The 23,882-nt window shown below is 23.8% G+C and overlaps 1 protein-coding gene across 3 annotated transcripts in view; it reads left to right on the plus strand.

Moving 5' to 3' along the window:
- Nucleotides 1-23,882, plus strand: part of LOC112595781 — a 201,007-nt gene that overhangs the window by 37,633 nt on the left and 139,492 nt on the right. For 2 of the 3 annotated variants that reach the window (XM_025341108.1, XM_025341110.1), the window contains exon 2: nt 22,505-22,685. The gene's annotated coding sequence lies outside the window, so the exon portion shown is untranslated. Of the gene's footprint in view, nt 1-6,154; nt 6,242-22,504; nt 22,686-23,882 lie in introns of those variants that run through there. The other variant, XM_025341109.1, reaches the window with a different exon arrangement.

Consider the following 23,882-nt stretch of genomic DNA (forward strand, 5'->3'; position numbering starts at 1 on the left):
GGTGAACTTTAAATTGTTCAGCGATTTCACGAATCCTATGGTCGAACGCAGACCAGTTTTACCTTTAAATTTGTTATTTCAAAGAATATTTTATCCGATGCATGTATTTTATATGTGTGTGTGTGTGTAAAAGAAAGAAAAATAGGTTGTCAAAAAAACCGAGGGTGGTGACGAGTTAAAAACAATAACGCAGTTTGTACATCAGTGATTCAGAATACGACATTATTTTTCGTTTGCAAAGACACAGTGAATTTCATCCAACCCATCCAAAACAGGCATGATACAAATATATCGTTGTTTTTTTCTTATTGTAGAATTCTATCGTGTTCGATGGCAATTAAAATCATAGTATTTACATTTTGGTGTATAGCCTAGAGGGAGACAAGAGTATTAAAAATAATTTCACATTTGACTCTAGCAATAAATTTTTAACGAGAAATTAAATCGTTAATTTCACAACTTTATACTCTGGATTTTGGATTATAATCTGTTGCATTATATTTTAAACGATTTTTATAATTAATAGGAATCCTTCTTTTTAGAGAATCCTTCTTTTTAGAAAACTACAATTTACACACTCGCACAAGAAAAATCATAACAAATTTGAAACGTGTTAAGTAGATAGCCTTCAATATACTACTCATTATATTTTAGCACTAAGGGTAGGGTTATGTTCGGGTTATGTCCATTTGCGATTCGATGATAATAGATACAGTTTCTAAATTGACAATGAAACGTCAGTTAAATTAATATAATTAGTGCATCGAATAATAGTAGCCGTGGTTCCGAAAACCCCTCAGTATTTTATATCGTATTATTACAACAGTACAAACCACTTTTCATATATATATATATATATATATATATTAGATAAGATAAAAGTATACTGATAACCATTCTAAACAAGAATTATTATAGCACTTTAGAAGAAAAAAATATTGCATTGTTTATACAGTCTATATTGTAAATTTAGATAGGATTATATTGCTTGTCACACGTTTTGTCACATAACGTGGACAAACATATGGTGAATACTTTTAAGAATGCAATGATAAATTATATAAATAAAAAACAGTTATTATATTGGTTAAACCACATTTTCTGAGATGGACTGTAGCTTTATAAATTACTGATGTTAAACTGTACTGGAAATATTTAAAAACTGAAAATTAAATTCAAATTTCAATAGATAAATAAACAATTTGAAACTTTTAAAGTACTGCTTCTAATTATTACATTGTACATAGAAAAATAAAACATCGTCGTATACAAGTATACTTTTAACATCGTTAAGCTTATAAAAATAAGGTACAACACCTATAATCATCAGTTTCACTACATTTTGTATACAAAAGTAAATATAGTATATATTTATAATGATTAAATATTGTTCTATTAAGAATACGGCTCAAGCCATACATAATGTATTACTTATATTATAGTTCTATATTTATCATTGTAAAGATGGTTCCAAAAAAAAAACAAAATTTATTTTTAAGTTTTGCAAACATAAATTATTTTTCAACATTTTTTTTTAAGTTTTCAATATAGGTTTGATTGTCAACAAATTAAAACCTAACACTTTTATTAGAAAAAATCAATTTCAAAAATTATAATTTATATAATAATAAAACAAAATTAATTCTATAACTCATTTAATTGGATGCTGGATAATATTTCATCAACATTTTTTTTGACGTGTATTATATTTGGCTGTTTTTGTTATACTTGCATTGTTCTTTTATTCTCGTATGATTTTCTAACCAACTAAAATAAATAAATTTCAACTAGAGTTTCTGCATTCTAGAAACGATAAATCATGGAAAATAGCGTCTATTATATTTAGAATAATTCATCATGGCAAGATTGAACACTTAATAGCAGAACAAAATTATTTGAAATATTACACCTTTCAGCGTTTCATGAGAAATAAATTAAGGATTTTCCATCGTTAACGTGGGGGATATAATATTTTTTTAAATAGTGGATGCATTGAAATATTTGTTCACTACACTTTTTTGAACTAAAGAGTTTTTATTTTTTTGTTAACAGTACTTTTCCATTGTCTGTTTTTCAATATTATCATACTCTTTAACCTTGCAATAAATAAAAAAAATCATTAAATAAGTGTGCATTTATTTTCGGTAAATTTGAATATTATTTATATTTTCTGATGTTTTGTAAATAACCAAACTTACCATTAGTATTTTATTGATACACTAATTTTTCATTATATTTTTGTTTATATTTTTATGGTTTTTAAGTAAATTTTAATGAGTAAATTTTAATTTAAAATTGGAGTTATTGTTATGCGATATATTGGATATTATATCTGTCTTATTTTTATAAAAAAATCGATCGAATGTTTTTATAAACTTGACTAGTTACTATGGCTGCGTTAAAGTATAAATATGTCATATTTGTTAAACTTTTAGAATAAACTGCACAATATGATATACTATAATAAAATAAAAAATCCATAATTTTGCATTAGGTATACGCAGACGTTTTTTTTGTCATTGTAGCTTTAATTTTAAATTTATATTTATAATAAACTTGTGGATTTACTATTTGTTTTCTTTTTAAAGATTAAAGTATTTCTTCTCTCTTAAACTATAAGAAAATATACAATATGTAAATTTAAGAAATAAAACTTGAAAATAAATAGTTAAATAAACAAATCATTTTTAACTTAATACAATATTAAAATAATTATTTATGTAAATCAATTTGCGTCTTGCGTTCTTAATTTACGAAATTAGCCCAATAATCAATAGTGACGAATAATTATTCATTAGAGTATTAGACCTAATCGACAAATGACAAAATGACAAAACAGTTTAAATTACACCTCACCGTCTTTTAGATACGCTATTGTAATACTAATTACGGCTTAAAAAACAAACATTTAGTTTCAAAATCAATTTAATTATTTAATGTTTTTTTTTTTTTGTAATAAATCAATATTGAAAATTAAATAAATAATATACAATAATAGTAAGCTTTCATACATTTTTACAAATTCAATTATAGTAAATATAAGATTTAGTGTGTGTTATGATCAAATATATTTGTACTAAACTAAAATTTAATTGAACATCGTTTTAGTTAAAAATAAATATTCTATTGAACATGAAAAATGTTTAATAATAATTTTTTGACTAAATACTCTAATTTAATTAATAAAAAACAAATTGTTAACTGAATTCCACTACAAGAAAAAAATTGTTACTAATTATTATAAGTTGGACCACTTGATTTTAAATTACATAAGATTGATTCAACGTCAACAAATATTATTATTTTCTTTTAAAAGCTATAAAAGCTTAACCTATAAGAAGCAATTTCAGAAAATAATAATTAATATACTTAAACTGAAGTTTTAAGAAAATGTTAAGTCTATATAATTTTGTAATTCTACCTTTCACAATGTTATCATTAATAAATATATATTTTTAAATATATTCACTTTTAGTTTTACTATTTATATTCAAAATATTAGAGACATTTGTGAAAATAATGTATTCAATAGTTTAAATATTTTAATTAAAAAAAAAAAAAAAACTATCTACATCGTGGTATCCTTGTAATAAATTCGAAATTGACATGTTCAAACTCTTTTGTTGAACTAAACATAGATCAAAACAATTTAATTATTTATTTAACAATACTAAAACAAAATAAAAACGATTTCCTGTATTTTTAATTTAAACTTTTATTATAATTTAAATAATTTAAGGTTAAATAATACCAGTAAAAATAATGATCAAATTTGCTCAAAACGAAAAAAAAAATTACATGAAATTTATATATTACTTAACATTAGTAATTTATCATATTATAAAATATACATTCCACTTTTTCATCTTTTTTTTACATGATATTTGAATTCTTTTGGGAATTTTATTGATAAAATATCCATTATATCTTTAAGATTTATTTAAAAAACGAAAGTTTTATTCTCAAATTTTTAAAGTGTCTTAATTTAATTTAATACAATAAAGCGTTTTGCACTTTTCACATGATGTCAAATATATTTTTTTTTAAATGAGAACCACATTAAAAAATGTCAAAATATGTTTTTTTTTTTTTTTACAATAATATTTGCAATATAGAGTATTGTGTTTCATTTTATTAATTAATATTTTTAATGATCAGAATCACTGTGAATATTATATTGTCAATTTATAACTGCAAATTATACAATGGTAAATTATGTGGCTAATCAACTACAAAAACACATTCAACTTTATTACAACTGATATTAGTAATCAAAAAATTCGCACATGACCATTTGTATTTTTCGTTTTTATTAATGTCCATCATGTTTTTACTGAATGAAGGTTTATTTATTATCTGCTGAACTGACGGAGTTCCATTAATAAATTTATATCGTTATATTTCAGCAGATCTAGATATGCGGGATTCGAGATTAAATAATGAAAATCATATTTGCGTTTGTATATTATTATTACACATTATATTATAGGATTTGGAGCTGATTATGTTTATTTTTCAATAAAACCCCGTGGGAATTCTCTGCGCTCATATGGAAAATCCTTGTCGTCCACAATAATCGTAATAGTAAAAATAATAATAATATCTCTATCATCCCGCCAATGAGTCCAGTTCTCTTTCCACTTGCTCTTTTAACGACATAATATACTCTTCCTCTTCACAATTGCAATAAATGCTTTCCATCTTTTTTCCGGAATTACCGACAAGATATCACCATTAACATATCGTATGGAAAAATATAGCAACAATTTAATTGTTATATAATATGTATAACTTGAATGTAAATATAATAAAGATTTAATTTTTGGTATAAAAAACGTAAAATAATATTATATAATCTAGTAGTATCAAATAAATATTTTAAATTATATAATGTTATCATATTAATATGTAATAGAATTATTATTTATGGTTTAAAAATAATTTATAATAATAAAAATATAACTAATAAATTAATTATTAAAGAAGTAGATACTCGTATTAAATTTAATACATCGAAGATAGTCTTTGAACCTTCGACTTGGATAACCTTCAACTACTATAGTTATAATTTTAAAAATTAATTAATTATATTATATATTTTATGTATAATAATTGTATTAATAATGAATAATATATAATTATTTTTTTAATATTAAGTTCATTTTTTTCTTACTTTTTTTTTTTTTTATAGATTTATTTGAATACACAGTATATATAATATAATAAATCACTATAAACATATTTATTAATTAAATTAGAATATAAAATTTAAAAAATCATACAAGTATACACAAAACTCAAATATAATTCATTAAAAAAAAAAAATTAAATCAAAATGTAGAATAATATAAAAGTACATACCATAAAATACGAATAATAATTTTTAGTGATAAAACAGTAGTTTTATATGTCTTGCTTTGAAATCAGCACCACATTTTTCTTTGGTAGAAATAAAACCACTGAGTATTAATAAACTTTTTACTTTTTCGGTTTTTTAATATCCAATGTCATTTAAAATATAAAAAAAAATAAAAAATATTTTATGATTAAAAATATAGAACTAAAACAACAAATGTGTTCAGTAAGCGTCAGTAAAAAATAAAAAGGTACAAAGTATTATAGTTTACAAAATTATAAAATGAAAATTCAGGGTATTTATGCTGTAATTCTGTAATCATCAAAAATATAATATAGGTAATAGGCAGATAAGGATAAGATTATATAATATTAGATACGAGTGATATACTGGAAATATTATTTGTGGATGTCATATTGGCTTCATTATATTCTATCGACATACCCTTTTCACATATTAGGGTTCAGGAGTTATGACAGTTAAGTAGACACGTATTTTATAATTATTTTACCTTGTTACTCTGGATCGCGGTTTTGATGGTCAGACAACATCGGAAATAAAAATAATCATATTTCTCGCAACCATTATATTATGTGTATTATTAAATGCAGAAATGTATATTGTACATATTATTGTTGAATGCGTTGGTGATTAATATTTTGTTACTCTATAGAGCGTATGCATTTTAATCGTCATTCTTGGCCGAAGTCCTATATAAATAATGACGTTTGTACCGTATATTCACACATACACACGTCTCGATCGTTATTCAGTCGCTAATGCTGGGTGGTAATTTTCCGCACCTTAAACCAGAAACGAGTCTTGTTCTAACACGACGAACTGGGAACGTACGTTTCCGTCACGCCAGAGCTACGATTGGGACAGGTGAGAAGAAGGCTGTTTCGTAGATTATACACAGGGGTGCCGTATTGCACAAAACGTCACCAATAATGTTATATCGCACGTATTTATATATATATATATATATAAATAGTATATACTTCTAGAGACAATAAGCGATCAGGGACCACGATTACACGTGAATCATAATGATCAAATCGATCTTGTCATCAAAAATTACGTAGTCGAAATGTCAATCAACATATTATAATTGTCACTGTAGCTTTTTGATTTTTTGAAACGATGAAAATATAAGGTAACATTTCATATAACTATGAATTGTAAAATTAAATTTAAATAAAAGCTGAATTATTAATTTTTTTATCAAAAAAAAAGTATCATAAAATTTGTCAGTTTGATCGATTCTATGTTGATTTTTAACATTAAAGAATATAGAATAAACACATTAAATACTTAAACTCAAATTAAACTTCTTAAAAAAAATTAAAACCAAACCATAGAACTCCCAATAACCAATGCATAATTAATTAGTTATTCTATTATTACTACAGAAATATTATTATCTATATTGTACAAAAATAGCCAGTTTTATTGTAAATAATGTGTATCTTTAATCTTAAAATTGTTCAATATGCAAAATCAGCATATTAATAGCTAACTTGAATAACTAAAAAAATGTATTTATATATATGTAGAGCTAATGAATTGGTTGTTGTAGCCGAGATTTTGTTTTTAGGATTAATAAAAAAAAAAAAAAAAAAACGTTTTGAAACAATTTAAAAAAATTTTCATCAGTCAAATTATAAAAAAAAGTAAATGATTTAATGCTTTATAAATTATCAAACACTGTAGTTTATTTATCGTTTATTTACCGTGTGTTTCTACTTTTCAATTACAATCGGTATAATTATAATATAAATATTGAATAGGTTTTCTTAACCAATAAACATTCAACTGTAATGTAATTATTATTCCAAGTCTCGACTTTGCAGCAATAAAACTTTAAAGTACTTTCAGTCTATATTATGACGTGACAGTATACCGTGAACGATGAAGGCACATGCACTTTTTAAAATGCAGACATTTTTTTTTTTTTTTATTGTGTTCATTTATTAAACTCAACGAAAAAATATTACTTTTTAAATGCATCACATGTATGGCTATTGAAAAGAAAATTTGACTGTGCTAGCTCATATCTGATAAGTCAATAGTTTTTATTACATTAACATGTTTGATTATTTTATCAAAATATATTCAATCGTCTCTTCGTTCTTCATTTTTTTTTTTTTTTTTATCGGTAGTAAGCAACTTACATAAATACCAAGAACCACTATAACTTTTTGAATACTTTCTAACTAAATCATCAGATAATATCAACTATATTATTTCATAGATAATTGAAATGGCATTTTTATTTCATATTTTTCTTCTCGACTCGCTTTACATAATATTTATTCATCTTCAGATAAAATCATGAAATTGAATTTTGTTCATTTAATCATTTACCAATAACTAATATGAAATGTACATTAATATTTAAATTATTTACGTAAAATAATATTTTATACTTTATATTATCGTTTATCCGATAAAAATATGAATATATTATAACACTACGTTCAATTTTATATTATTGTTCAAGATAATATGGCTTATGACTCAAATTATTATTTTTATCCTAATGAGTTTATATTAACTAAATCTAGTTTTGTGATCTTTGGATTTCGAATGTGGGGTTCAGCAAAAAAATCTAATACTAACAAAATCCAAACGTTCCAAAACATTTCACTTTGCCGGTTATCCAATGCTCCGCCCTATATTTCTAACTACATTTTTCATAATGATCTCCATATGAAAATAGTAGATGAGGAGGCACGCGTTTTCTACACACCATTTCATAAATGACTCTAAACTCATTCTAACCCTCTCATAAAAGATCTTTCTATCCTTACTCTCCCAGGAAATCCTAACCGCAAATTAAAAAGGAAATGGTGCCGTGACCTTTTACAAAACTTTAATGTCCAACATCTCATGGCCAAAAAAAAAAAAAATAAAATAAAACTAACTAATCAATAGCCAAGAGTCTGTAATGAGTGGCTGCTTAATTCAAATATTGCATGTCTTAATTACTCTCAACAAATAAACTCATTATGCAAATTCTATAGATTGTTTATGTCAAATAAAAAAATAAATAAATAAATACAAATTTTTGTGATCTATCAATAAATATCATCAAAAATTTAATATTTTTTTGCTAAAAATTCTCTACGATATTTTTATCAATTATATTAATATTAAATAAATATATTTCATGATAACCTGTTAAAAAAAAAAAATAAAAAAAAAAAAATGTAAATAATGATAAATCATACATACTATTCTTAGATAATATTTATAATCTAGACATATAATATACAAAAATAAATAATTAACTTGTTCATTATTAATGACTGTTTTAATTCACTAACAAAATTGAATACCTATCTCGTAAATTACATATATTTAAACCCAATAATCATATAAAGCAAAGAATTTTTCAGTTAAATATAAAATGTATTTAACTGCAGACATATGGTAATTTTGGCATGAAATATATAGGTTAATGCATAACATGTCGGTTTAATTTTATTGGCTTCCGACCAAATTGCGATACAATTTTCATTTGTAGGTATAAAAATTTATTTTCACCGATAGTTTTGATATATAAACATGTTCTACAGTACATTATATATATTGTTACTATTTTACATTAGAAATAAAATATACAACTTAATTTTATATATAACAAGAAATGCAAAAATTGAATCTTACATTTCTTCAGTAAGTTAAATTATTAAACAAGCGTACATGAAAACATTTTTTTTTACAAATACGTTTAGCTTAATCTTAATATAACAATAAAGCTTAATTAAATTAAAATATGAATTTTGTCTTAAGATACTTTATTTTCGTATTTTTACACTCATAGATATATTTTTTATTCAAACCTTTTTTCGAACAATTATTTATATAATAATGCTATATTTTATTTGTTTGTTACCATATTTTATTAATATCATAATAATATTAAAAATAGTTTATAGTACATTATGAAAAGTGGCAAGTACAACCGCATAAACCATGTATATTTTTGTTTATTATTCCACTGATGAATCTGTATTTTCAACATTTAAAATATAGGAACCCAATTTAAACTTATTATTTGAATACAACACAGTACACATATTCCAAATACCACCGTACAAAAAGTTAATGTACAGATTTCAATGTGACGGGTGTTTCCGACTGAAATTTCCACGATGAGACAAATACACATAACGCGAGTTTAAATTTAATTTCCACGTCATAAATAATACGAGTGGTGTGTGAATTCTGTAGGTTTACCCAGGGGAAAATTAGTGCTCAACCCTAATTTATGGTCCATAACTATTAGGTACATTTTGATACCGTTCGACCCCATTTGATATATTATTTAATATGAATGAACTTCACACAATAATTGGTTATATCTTTAAGAGTCTCACTTTACATGATGGACACTATATTAGTTCAAAATAATAATCTTTTAGTTTTCTATTTTAAAAAAGTTATCATTATAAATGAATAATTTAAATATTGGAATAATAAGAACTTAATTGTGAGTAATATCCTTATAGGTATCTATATAAAATAGCATACATTTTGTTATTGACAGTTAAAAAAAAAGTCGATTAATTATTATATTATTAATGAACAAGTAATGGAAAGAGTATGACTTACTGTTGATTTTTTTAATTTAAAAGTGGTACTTAATTATATATATATGTCAATAACAGACATAATAAATTAACAATTTAAAAACAAAGTTTTGTTTCTCTATAGTTTGTTATTGATACACATTTTAAATAATCTCAGTTTATAATGTTTAAAAATAAATTATAAAGTAGATTGATACCCGAAATGTGCTGTCTCTATTTTACTATACCAGTGATTTTTCAACCTTTAAATACACGTATGTAAATTGGCGAACAAGCTTTACAAATGTGAGTAAATATTGAACGCGAATCAAACTCTAAATTTAATATTCAATTGCGCATCTCATTATTATCATGTAAACGTTTACTCGAAATCTTGACATACTATGATATTCTTTCAAAATTAAACACGCATCCATTCTTCAACCGTTTACAAATAAAAAATAAAAAATCTCAACAATCGTGGTTAAGCTGAAAACTAAGATTGTAATAATTTTTAAAATAGAAAATTTAATGTTCAAAATTATCTATTTTATGTTGCTGCTACTTTTGATAATAAAGTAAATATCTGATTATATTATAAAAATTAAATATATAAGCATATAATCTAAGTCTTTTTCTAGATTTTTTTTTTTTTTTTTTAATTTAAATTTTGAAGCTTTATTTACAAATTTGATATAACTTCCTCTTAAAATATTAAATTGTTTAAATAAAATCTTAAATTGAAAAGTCGAATTACTTAAGATATCATTTATTTATATTAGATAGAAATTATATTAAATGTTGTATAGTCTTTATATCATTATTTATATTATTTACCTACAGACTAATTATAAAATATAATATTCTATTATATTTAACCTTTCTTTTTTCATCAATCAATATATTTTTATAAAATATATTGAAGTAGTTTCACTAAATGTCACCCATGCCTAATAAATAGGACAAGAAATGTTCTTATTGTATGACATTAAATACATATTTTAAATAATAATAATAAAATGTGTTCAAATAAAAAAACTTGAGGTAATTGTATATTTTAAGATAAATTTAAAAAAATATGTGTTCTAAAAATAATATTCTACTTGAGAAGTTCATCGTGAAAAATAAATTATACTAGAAGTTTTGGTAGCTATAATATTAAAAATATATGATTGTTATTATTTTATGACGCTAACTATGAGATATTTTTATATTTCATCCATAGAAATGGATTTTAGTGCACAAACACGATCATTAAAACTAAATCAATGTAAAATAAGGACCTGTAAGCTATATAATATGCGCTACTGAAAAGTCGACAGATTCTTTTGAAAATTGTTTCATCAAAAATGTCTGTTGAATAAACAGACTTCAGTGACATTGATGCATAATTTGTCTGTTAATAGCAATAAGGTATAAAATATTACAAAATTCTAAAGATTGATGGTATTAAGATATCTAATAATAAATAAATTAATTGAGTAATAGGCATCACTTGTATATTTCAGAATATTTCAGATAATACGTTATGTTTTGATATATTTTTTTTTTTAATAGCAAAATTATCTCAAGTATTAATGAATTTAATACGAAAAATATTTTAAAAGAAAAAGTGTGTTTGATTTTTTTATATCATATTCATCTAGGATATAAATTCCATTATTGCGTATTTCATAACATAATACCTATATCAAGTTCTTTATGTATGTGATGCGTGTATAAATATACAAAAAAAAACTGTTTTCATGGACGAAAATTGAAAAGTATAAAATGGATAACAAAAATCCAATATGTATTGATATGGATAAAATTCTACAAAAAATTGTTAAGTTTGCAATAAAAAAATATATATAAAAATAAAAAGAACTTGTGAAAAAAACGTGAAAAATAGAAAGTTCCATAGTAATGTATTGTTTTGTTTGTACACATCTATTAGTATTTGGTTTTCTAATGGCTAGACTACTATGTAAAAAAACTTTAAAACCAATGAATGGATGACAACTTTTTTGTTTATTTTAAATATTGTTTGTATAAAATATTTTTCATTAGTATTTAAAAATGAGTGCTATAAAAACCATACTAACGTATATTATAAATGAAGCTGATAGGTTAAGTGAATACTTATGAAAACCGTATATGTGTTTAAATATACAACAATGGACAATGTATTGTATTAATTGATCTATTAAATAATGTTAGCTTTTATTAGTTGTATGACTATAGTTACGCACAAAATTACAAACAAAATTTCTGTGCTTGATAATATTTCAATGAATGTTAATTAAAACAATAGATGGCATAATAATATTAAACATTATTTAGATTAATTATTATAATTGAAAACAATGTGTTAGGTTTATAATATATCTGAGTAAGAATATCAAAATAATATTATTTAAACAAATACTTAAAATATACACAACTAACCATATCAACGATACAAATAATTGTTGTTGTTTAATTTATTTATACTTATTTAACGGATTTCAATAATTTGCATTCAAATATTTTAACTTTCTGATTTTTGAAAGAATTATAATTAACTTCATTTCATAAATATTCGTTCATCAGCGGTAGTTTATATGCATATAAAACCAGTATATATATATATAGAATAATTATAACTACCTTTTTTTACATTAAAGCTAAGCTCACTTGAGCATAGTTTATACCAAAAAAAATTAAAGAAACGTAAAGAACGGTTTGAGATTAAAATCTATGTCGTGGGAGAAAAAGCCGAGCTTGAAAAAAATCGAAATTTAATGGTTAAAAAAAACATTTCAGTTAAGGCGAATTTAAATAAAACCTCTGTTATAAAAAGGATACGAATTATTTAAAAAGAGTAACGTCCACAGTAAAATCGTTCCTAAACAAAATTATCTTATATTCTCGGTATAGCTAAACGTAGAAATTATATTATCTAAAACATATCATAGTGTTCAACCCTAGCTATTTACAAACTATGCCCTATACGTTTGTTTTAACTGTACGATTATACAATGATTCATATAACTGGTACTGAGAATAAATATTTTTCATCCCATTAGACTTTATCTTACCTATTTGTCTATAATAATATAGTAGGGTAAGAAAGTATATATCTTACGTATTTTATTTGTGCTGTAAAAGTCGCGATTTAAAACAAAAAGTTTGGCTCTTGGACAAATTATTATACGAATTGGATAATACATTTTAACCTTCTGGTAAGATAAGGTTGGTAATAATTTATTTTATAATCAGAACTGTACCTGTTGTTCATTGATAGCATTGATATATTTGTTTAACATTATCAAAAAAAAAAAAACATTTATGACGTTTGTTATTTGAATTTAAATCCACAGTATATAAAATATCGAGTTAATAAGACAGTTAGTTTAAAATAACTATTATATATATATGTTACGGTAAATGATGTTATATCAGAAATTAACGTTATTCGCCGGTTATTAACGTTATTTACCTACGAATGTGGGAATTATCGTTATTTTCTAGTGAATAACGTTAATAACCGTATGATTTGGGAAATTTTGATCTGATTATAAAATAAAAGAGGTTATTGCGGAAGATTTAAAAAAATAACCAAAGAACCAATCATCAAAGAAGACAAAATCGGAAATTAAATCATAGAAATCGCAGAAAAAAATTCGGAACTTGGTACTTAAATATTTTTTAATTATTTAACGATAAATTTCCGAATTTTAAATATAACAAAAATAAAACTAAAATATAAATATTTGAAAATTATTTTAAATATTTTTTTGATGATTGTCAAGAAAATATTTGTATTGTATGTAAAAATTCAAAAAAAAATTTAGAAAAACAAGGAGAGGAAATGATGAAATTTTCTAAAGAAAAGTTTCCTCAGCTTGAAATAGGCTTAACTGTATGTGTATTTATACCAAACGTTGATAGAGCTCGTGGTTCTATGCAAAATATACTATTAGTTGTCACTCAAGTTGAACATGATTTATACAAACTCTGTAAGTTAATTCTTAATGAAAAAATATACTATTAAAATTAAAATTTGTTTTATTATTTTATAAATACGGAATATAGTTTTCTTAAATATTATTTCACATGCCAAAAATAGCTGTTTGCAAATAAAATCTATTAGACATGGACAATGTGATAAAATTAGCAGATGGTAGACAGTTGACACTGAGGGAAGTAGCTAGTAATAATTCGGTTGCGAGCCCTCGAAGGTACCAGCGTTGTCATTGCAAGACTAGTTGTAATAATAATAAGCATTGTGCTTACCTTGGGGCTGAAAAATTATGTTATATTAAATGTCATGGGAGTAAAACTTGTAAAAATAAATAAAAAATAATAATGCATTTATTCTATTTTTAAAAATATCTGGGTACTTACATAATTTTTCAAATTGTAGTATTTGAGATTCATGCGCTTATCTAATTTATAACATCAATTACCTGTGTATTTGGTCATTAACGTGATTATCCAGTTTATAACGATAATTACCTGTATATTTGGTAAATAACGTTAATAACCGGTGAATAACGTTAATTTCCATTTAACATCATTTACCGTAACATATATATAGATCAAATAAATTTAAAAAAAAACATTGGAAAAATCACACTTTTATACATTATATTGTTTGGATGGCATTAAATTCATTATTGTGAGTAATAATATAGTTACGATGAAACATTAGCCAGCAGCTGGTGTGTGCATTAAACTTGTATATTATAGTAAAAATGTAAACGGTTACAAAATATAAGGACGATAAAAATTGGTTCAGTATGATAGTTTTAAAGTTTTTAAGACACGAGTGAGGTACTAGCATAATGTTTTGAAAACTTTAACACAAGATTTAAAGCACATATATTTAAAACATCATTAAAATTGTTCAAAATTAATTTTTTACTTGTGTAGATTTTCATAATGTTAACAAACAACTTTTACTTTGCTTTTATTTTTAATAATTTATCAATATGATGCTCATTAATAACAGGTAAAAATGTTTTCTGAACTATTTAATTAAAATTTTATGGACCAAGATAAAAACATTTTTAAATTAAAACATAAATGAATAACAAGATTCTACTGAAATTATAGTTAATAATGTTCCAATAAATTGTGATGATATATTTACATTTCATCTACAAAAAAGAAAAAAACAAAAGAAAATCATTTTTTATGTTAGTTTTAATTTGTTTTTACATATTGTATCTATAGATTAATAAAGTTTAATCACTATAACGTAAGAATATTTAAAATATAAATGTAATGTATACAAGATGTGTGTTTGCTATTATAGTATTAAACGGTTGAACTACAAATTTGCCTGCAATGGAATTGATTTCAAACATTCAATAGAAATTTAAATTCTTTTTTCCATTCATATGTTGAACATTCTTAACAAAAAAAAAAAAAAAAAAAAAAAGATTGGTCCCCAGAGAAAAATGACAGCATTTCGTGCATGTACCATGAAAACGTATGAAATCTACACGGGTCTCGTGGGAACAACATAGCGCATAACAAAGGTTTCGAGGTGCATTTTCAACCCAAAGGAAAAGTTGCTGAATAACCTAACCGAATGTAATGAGATAAAAAAATAAAAACCACGCCTTCATCAATACGCAAAAAAAAATATTTTGGTTTGTTGTCACAAAAAAAAAGTGTTTTTACTGTTCACGAATACAATTATAACTTTTATGATATAATAAAGATTATTAATCTTAGTATATAATTATTTTATTTTAACCATAATACATAAATTATAACACGTAACTCACATAAAATATTTTTCAACAAAATGAAGCACATAAAATATATTAAAAATATATTTAAATCAAAAACTTACTGATTATTTCGTGTTTAAATATATATATATTCAAACACAAAGTTTCTTTTTTTTTTTTTAATAATGTATACAATCTATACTTCTTAGCATAATAAGTATAAGTTAAAAGAGACAGAAGACATGGTATGCGTGATTAAGAAGTCACCCACTAATGACTCTTTACGTGATAGGAGATTTGGAAAGATAAAGTAAAGTTTCTTTTAAAATTGAATTGAATTTTTCGTATAAGATATTGTGTTTTAAATAATTGTTCAATAATGTGTGTGTAAATTGTTCGTATTTATTATACTGGAACTATTTTAACTATTTTAAAAATATTTTAGTGCATACGTAATACTTACAGAAATTTTCTTTTACATTTTTTGAAGATCAGTATGAATAAAACAAAAGATAATATCATATAAGATATATATTAATCAACCACAATCGAGACTTTATCATTACTACAAATATTAATACGAGCTTACTAAACTATGTTATTGTATAGGCGTCAGGCACATTAGGTGTGTGACGATGCCATGATTTTTTTTTTCGAAAAAAAAACTATGAAAATTATATCTGCATTAACCAAATAATAATGTTTTTCACATTGAAAACAAAAACTATTTTTATCAACATAAAAAGTAATAAAAAGAAAGAAAAAATTGATTAAAATCAAAATAAATCATATTTTAATAATTAACTATCATAAACGTATAGATTAGGCTATTTAAAACATTTAATAAAAGCCTAATATAACCCTTTGATTTAAGATAATTTAGTTGTTTTTTTTAAATTTTATATTATATCATGTTGATAATATAATAAAATTATGAACTAGTTTACACGTTATGTATACAATACATTAACGTGTGTCAAACCATTTAATTTAAATAATATATATTTTAATGAAACCACCAGTGAATATAAATAAATATATATCATATTGTAATTTTAATAATATAGTATTTAAACTAACACAAACATGAATGAATAATGTAAAAATAAAAAGCTATTCTTGGAATTATCTCATATTAAATTTGGTACCTAAAAATTATATATGTATTAAACACCTTTTATTAAATATTTTAACATTTCAACTATTAAGGTTATTGATGAAAAAAAATACGAATATTGGCCAAATAAATATTTTAAAACACATAATTAATATTTTTAATTTCTTTTTTTATTTTTTTATTGAACTTAAGTTTTGGCGACTAGGGACATTAGCTGTTGTAGGGGTTATGAACTGTAGTGGTAAGGTTGGTACTGTAAGTTGTTTTTTATGATTGTTACGGTTGATAGTAAACACGTGTATGTGTGGCAAGGTTTTTAACCACTATGATCCCGAGTGATCACCCATCCGGGAGCTAGTAACTGTGGCCGTTACTTACTCTCAGTCGCATTCCGCGACTGGTAGCAGCCAACGCGCCACGCCAAGCCACTTTTAATTTTTTAGGTAATGATTTTTGCTTGAAAAGATAATATTTTCTAAAATTATATAAATTAAGAAACTTTTTAATTTACTTCATAAAAAATCAAACTAAATAATTTTACTTTATAATTATATTAATATCAGTTCCCAAACTAAATAAAACTATATCAGTCGTTTAAATTTATATTCAAATTAATGTATGATAGGTGTTTAGAAGTTACGTAATATAACTATTTGAACTAATAATAATTATAACATGGTAAATAATCGCACACATTTATATTAAATAAATAAAATTTAATTTAATACTTTTATAATTGAAAAATAGTGTAGTATTTTTGAATATTTTTATTTTTAAATATAGTTTATTAGTATAATTAGAGCAAACTGAATTTCCATACTTGTTTATATGATAATATACAATTGTATACAAATAAAACCATGATTAGTATTTTGTTAATTAGTAAAAAAGCAGCTACTTTTGATACATACCCACTATAATTTCTAATATTATATAAAATCGATGGCATTGTATGATAATATGTATAGTAGATATATTATAACTAAATAAATAAATTGTTTTTTTTATTCTTTTACATTTTTAATTAGTATCAAAACATATTGTTTATTCAATAATTAAATCCTTATTTTTTGAGTATCTTACATACATAATGTTAATTTTTAATGTAGTATATTGTTATATCAATAACCATAATTTATAGTACATTTTAATTATTCAATTTCATCGCAGAGATACCAATACGTGATCAAAAATGCGTTGGCATGGGCTTTATTAAACCGTGGAACGCACGCGTGCGCATATGTGTGTATGTATGTATATGTGTTTCAGAATGAAACACCCTAAAAACCCTTTCTAGGGTGTTTGTCGTAAACATCGATTAAGTCGTTTACGATACTATTTTTATAATATAGATATATTGATATTTTACATAATCGCCTGTTGTCATTTGTAGAATATTATACGACATTATTCTAATCACGCGACGGATAACATTATATACTTCACTTTCGTTCGAATACGGTACCCATAGGGTTTAGGCCTGTTAGTCAGATAACAAGACAATGCGGAAACCTACCTATTGTACCATGTTATTATGTTTTTACGTGAATAAGTAGCCTAACCGACAGCTGTCGGGAAAATCGTAGAAACTCCGATGGATTTAATTTTCGATTATATGATATAAGTATTTTAAGACTAATCCAGGGAGTATAAAAGTTGAAAAAATATTTATAATTTTCTAAAATATTTATCAACCCCATTTTAGCAACTTTTATTCCAAACGATAAAAAAAAAAATTCTCAAGAATTCAATTGTCACAAAAATATAATTTTATATAATATGCTGTGGCATATTTGCAATGATTATTTACATTGTATACGATATAATTTATCTGAAACTAAGGGTATATCTATATTCTATACGTTTCAAAAAAAAAAAAAATTCCCTCTTTGATAAATTTTATATATATATATATAAATTTTGTTTACAATTATATTTAGTCATAACCTAACCTGTATATTTTTTATACCTATACATAGTTACTAATAAGCAACTACATATTATGAATATAATTATATAACTGTATAATATGAATAACAAATCACATAAAACAAAAAGTAGTTACTATACGATTAAATAGATAAATAGATAAATAGATAAATAAATAGATATTAAACAGATATATTTAACATTTATAATAAAAATAATTCTTAGATTAGGATTTAGAAATATGACAATATTCGTTTTTTGTTACTACTTATAATTTGTAAGCATTTATGCTCAACAACGTGAAAATGATACGAACATTACGACATAACAGACGCAATATAAAAAACTACGACTATATTTTTCTAAAAACACATTTTTCACAACACTTAATGCACTCATAAACGAAGAAAAGGTTTATAATACCTAATTATTTTAAAAATAAACAATGTAGTGGACATGGAAAATGCGATAAGTGGCTACTTTTTTCTATTGAACTATACTGACCATGGAAAATATCACGGTTATTTACATGTATGTAATATGTATATTTTACAATTACAACTGTAATCATCGAATCTGAAACTACGATTGAGACTATCAAACTTTACCATAGTTGGAGTGTTAAGATGGTAAAGAAAAATGTACCGTGACTGCGAACCACGATAATTTTCATCTTGAGTGAATTTTAACACGTAAAACCATGGCTCCCAACTAACTGTATTCTATATATTGTAATTCTCAATTTAATCAAATTCCTTTGTGTGATATTTTCTTTAACATGAATATAGATATTTTCAGTTATATATTTTTTTTTCAATATTGTAATCTTATTAGAAATGTCTTCTCTGATTTATTAATCTCGTTTATCGTGATCATAAAGAGAACAAATTGAAAAAAATTGTGTCACAAGACTGTGTTCATATTTTTTAATGATTAGATAAATAAATATAATAGTTCTCATTAACTTTATTTTTCTCATATTTAATGATCTAAAATGTACAGATTTGTTTAAATAAAAATTGAATTTTAAAGAATATGATTCTGAGAAACACCAATAACGAGATTTAGCCTAGATCTGAAAAATTCAAAGAAGCTTTAGCGTCGAGTCGGTGATCGTACAGAAAATCGTGTGTGACTCAATAGCGTTTAAGGGGAAAAATAATAAAAGAAAAAATGGATACCACCACACCATAATTCTCCCGTTACGCTACACCGCTAGTCCTACTTTCCAATCACTACGACACACGCACGTGAATAATCGATAACCGAACATACACTGCAACGCCGCGCGTCGAAATAATAATTTCATACGCGTGCAACGGCAGTGCCCCCGATCGAGGGTTCTATACACGAAAACGGGTTGAAATTCCCTGGGACGTTCCACATATACGCTCACTTGCACACACCTTCGACCAAACTTATAGTACCCGCCATCCCTGCCATAGTCCCTTTGTGTTTATAGCGAATTTTATGCGCTATTCAGCAGATTTGGCCTTACACCAACCGATTCTCTCCACCTGCCCTCCGACAGTCTCTCGTCCGAACCCCATTTCCCTAACACTCGCAGCCACAATATATCTTGTGCGTTACCAATTTATGTACACACACACACAAACATACGTATACACTCTTCACCGTATTATGAGTCGCTACATTATAATTTCACTTTATCAGGTTCCGCGCACTTTTTATCGTATTTTTCAAACTTTATAAACTGTTCACCAACCTTATACACTTTATATGAAACTATAAGTATATAAATATTACGGCGGTACCGTTTAGTTAAAATACAATCATTTATTCGACAGATCTCGAAGTTTTATAATAAAAAGCGTGTTTTCAAAACGATAATAAATTTCATTGTGGTAAAAGATTTTTTTTTAAATTTATTTTACAACTTGAAAAATGAAAGGCAATTCAAGTTTTGTCAACTATTAACTATTGTTTTGCTAAATATTAAAAACAAGTACACATAAATTAGTCAAAATAAATTTCGTTGATTATTTATAAATAAAATTTAAAATTTACATTTTTTTATTAATTATAATTTAAATATAATTTTTCAATACTAAATTTACAAATAATTCAATATTTTAATTATTATTATTATTTTTTTTTTTTATCTATTCAATACTGACTTTATTTAGGATCTTGTTTGTACTTGTTTGTAACTAAGCAAGTCACCTATTAGTTTAATAGCTACTGCAGTGGTTTAATTCATTGAATACTTGTTACTAAATTACTTTAATTAATCCGGATTTTGTCAGTGTTGTTTGTATATCAGATATTTAGAGTAGTGTCATATTTTATTTATTAAATCATTATTATATTCTTGGCGGGTCAGAATTGAATTAACAGTGTGATTGTGCATGGTAATTATTCAATATAATATATGCCATTGAATAATATTATAAGTCAGCGAAATTTTTCTTGTGAAATAAACTGTTTTAGTTCAAAACTATTTAAGTAAACTAGAAATGTTTTACATATAAATTAACATTAAATATTTTGAAATATTACTTATGATTCACGAATATAATGATATGTATAAACAAATTTTCAATAAATCATCTTTCAGTATATTTATGCCATATTATGAAGTTCATATAACAAATGTACCAACTTTAAACTTATTTTTAATTATATTATTATACGTTATTACAAAACGGTATATTAAGTATTCTTAAACAATTCAAAATGAATTACTTAGTTAAATTGTTATTAAACAATTTTTTTTTTAAATATAACATCATAATAAATTAAATTTAAATTTTTACACATGTATACTACAAAATGAAACCGTAAATAAACATCAATTTTTAATGATATTATGAAAATGTTTGGGTACATAATGTTAAATAAAGTGAATCTAAGGCGATTTCCTCTGGATATTAATAGAATAGAAAAATTTTCCATAGTATATTTTAAAAGTTGAGATTTCTCATCCATATTTAAAAAAAATGAATTCAGTATAAATAATAAAATAAATTATTTTTCGATTTAATGTAATGCAAAATAAATAAACTAAATGTTCAACTATTTTATTTAAACACTAATTAATACGATGAATAATATTATTATGACAATACAAATATTAAGTTATGCTTATTGCTTAAAACAAATTAAATATAAATATAATTTTAAATAAAGTTAAATAACATTAAAATATCTAAATAATACTTTAAAACAAAAACTAAGATATACATATATAAATATTTAGTCATAAAAAATCTAAGTATATGGTTCATAATAATAATTTTATTTTTAAACGCATTTTTTTTATTTTTTTATTTTTTTGATGAATTAATCATACGTGTTTGGATATTTAAAAATTTAATATGAGCAAACCAGTAAAAAATTTATTTCTAGATTATTTTTAATAAACATCTAAATATTATGTTAATAGTTATTTAGTTTTTTCTAGAAAATGAAAAGTCTTTCAAGATGAAAAAATAGACTAGAGGAGTAAAGAAAATCTTGTAATTAATAATATACATAATATGTTCTTATGAACTCAGCAAAAAAAAAAAAAAAAATGAATATTATTCTCGTTTTTTCGTTTAAAGAAACATATTATTAAAACGTATTTTTCAAGTTAATAGCAAGATAAGCATATTTTTTCTTATTTTATATAGACTAAAATATACTGTTTTTTATTTGCTTAACGTAGGTTAGTGAAATTTTCATACATCATGAGTAATTTATTTACTCATGTTTATTCTAATTTAATTTTGTCGATCTATATATTAAGTAAATGTCGTTCCAAAGTATATATTATCTATAAAAAAAAAAATTAATTATAAAAAATTGTATATTTCAGATGTTAAAGTTAAGTGTTTGGGGTGCCGGCGGCGGATGCAAGGTCGAAGAGATGGCGTGGTTTGTACACCGGTAGGGCAAACACGGAGGGGCTGAAAAGCGCCCTGGCCCGGCTTCGGCAGAGGACCTCTGGACAGTCCCATGAGAACAACACTGCAGAACCCACTCGCCATCATGCTCGTGTGAGTATTCACGTGAAATATGATGTAATATAATAGAATATAAAATTTTCGCTATATTTTTGGGGATGGTTGCTATAATGCATGCATTTTAAAACAGTTAAGCTAAATAAAAACAAGCTAAATAACAGATCATTGCTAATAAGGTTTATTATAACTCGCTGATGGTTTGAACCAAAACTCGTAAACTTTTCAATTTTAATATAAAATATCTTTTTTTCTTTCAAACTGCCATTTAAGCAGATTGATAAGATTTAAAAAAAAAAAAAAACAGATGACATAATGCAGTAGAAATCCATTAAACATTTACTTTGAATAGAAATGATGGTTGATGTGTCGTGCGTCATGTGTTTAGTAAACTAGATAATGATTGAAATAAAATTAAATAAAAATAACTGCTTTAATAGAAAATAGAATTATTAATATTTAGTCATTATTTTAAATCACACCATAATAATGATAATGGATTTACATTTTAATTTAATTTTGTTAATCTGTTTGACTTCATGTTCGTAAAATAAAATATAACTTTTTCATAACCATTATTACATTTTTACTGTGAAGAACTTATAAATTAATTAATGAAACAATATTTGTATACAATTAATGAACTGATTATAAAATTATAATATTTTTCTCAGCGCTTTAATAATATTAAACCCAATAACTAAAACAGAATATAGATATAAGAAAAGCTGATCTGGCGTTACGTATAAAAAAAGTATTTGCATACATTTAAAATGGTAAATAATAATATCAATATTATATATACGGGAAAACATATAAAAAAAAATTGATTTAAAACTACTATTCAAAATAAAATTGTACAAAAGTATAAATATTAAATATTGATGATTAATTAATTTTTCAATTTACGGAAAACAAAATATCTTATAATTTATTTTAATATTTAAACTCGTACTCATCAATACTCATATTTTATAATTTTATTTTTCATTCATTTTTTATTTATTTATTTATTTATTTATTTTTTTTTTTTGCTTTAAATCATTAACTGTTTAAACTAAAATACTATATAACAAACTTACATAAATGTTGAAAAATTGTATACAATTGTATAGTACCATATGTTAGTGATAGTAAAATAACAAAAAAATAGCATCATTGTTTAATATTTATAAAATCTTTAAAATTAAATTATATAATATAAATATACATATGTTATAAATAAAATACCAG

The sequence above is a fragment of the Melanaphis sacchari genome, unplaced genomic scaffold, assembly GCF_002803265.2.
Source record: "Melanaphis sacchari strain LSU unplaced genomic scaffold, SCAv2.0 Contig2_pilon_pilon, whole genome shotgun sequence".
In the NCBI taxonomy this organism is placed as follows: Eukaryota; Metazoa; Arthropoda; class Insecta; order Hemiptera; family Aphididae; genus Melanaphis; species Melanaphis sacchari.